Below are 1,087 nucleotides of genomic sequence, written 5' to 3'. Positions count from 1 at the left end.
GCCTTTGTATTTGTTCAGTTTTTTTTTTTTTTATTCTCTTTTCTACGTATCCACACACCACCATCAGCCTACAAAGACATGACCACCAACACCAGCCCCATGCACCCCTACTGGCCTCGGCATCTGAGACTAGACAACTTTGTGCCTAATGACTACCCCACCTGGCATATCCTGGCTGGCCTATTCTCCGTCTCTGGAGTCTTAGTTGTGGCCACATGGCTGTTGTCAGGGCGTGCTGCGGTCGTCCCACTGGGGACTTGGCGGAGACTGTCCCTGTGCTGGTTTGCAGTATGTGGGTTCATTCACTTGGTGATTGAGGGCTGGTTCAGCCTCTACCATGCGGACCTTCTCGGAGACCAAGCCATCTTATCTCAACTCTGTGAGTCCTGGGTTCTTCAATATGCTGTGCAAGGGAATTTCCTGGACAAGGATTGGTTTAGATGTTTACCCACCCCCCAACTCTTATTCCATTTGTTTAAAATAAATTTTAAAAATTTAAACTTTTTGCATATATATTCACATGGGTCCAAAATGAAGCCATTTAGAGGTATGCAGTAAAAATTTACCTTCTATCCACCAAGTTTCCCCAAATAATTGCTTATGTTTCTTTTCAGGGTTTACACATAAATTACACACATAAGCCTCAGTTTGCTCAACTGTAGAAGAGGGATAATAGTCATACCCAAATACATGTAAGACACTTGAACAATGTTTGGCAGACAATACATGCTATATAACAGTTTATCATCATCATCATCATCATTTTAATTTTTCCTTTTGTATAAATGGTAGCATGCTTTTTTTTAAATGAACTTTGCTTCTGAACTTTGCTTTTTTTTTGATGAGGACATTCATCATAAGTTTATAAGGAGTTTTGAAAGCATAAATGTTACAGAATTATTTGACTTTTCCAGTATTAATAGGTATTTCCCCAAATCTTTTACTGTTACAAACAGTATTCCTTTTTGGCCTCATGAATAAATCTGCTAGAACATTCTTCTTCAAGTCTCTGTGGAGGTCTGCTTTCATTTCTCTTGGGTAAATGTGGAGGAGTAGAATGTCTGGGTCCTGTGGTAGATGTGTGTTT

General features: G+C 39.8%; 1 protein-coding gene across 1 annotated transcript in view; it reads left to right on the top strand.

The window, feature by feature from the left end:
• Window positions 1–1,087, top strand: part of LOC104997041 (protein-cysteine N-palmitoyltransferase porcupine-like) — a gene marked incomplete at both ends in the record, with an annotated part of 18,463 nt that overhangs the window by 9,322 nt on the left and 8,054 nt on the right. The gene's annotated exons all lie outside the window — the stretch shown is intronic.

This window comes from Bison bison, unplaced genomic scaffold (genome assembly GCF_000754665.1).
Source record: "Bison bison bison isolate TAMUID 2011002044 unplaced genomic scaffold, Bison_UMD1.0 scf7180017851775, whole genome shotgun sequence".
Taxonomy (NCBI): domain Eukaryota; kingdom Metazoa; phylum Chordata; class Mammalia; order Artiodactyla; family Bovidae; genus Bison; species Bison bison.
This window is presented reverse-complemented; position numbering and strand designations above follow the sequence as displayed.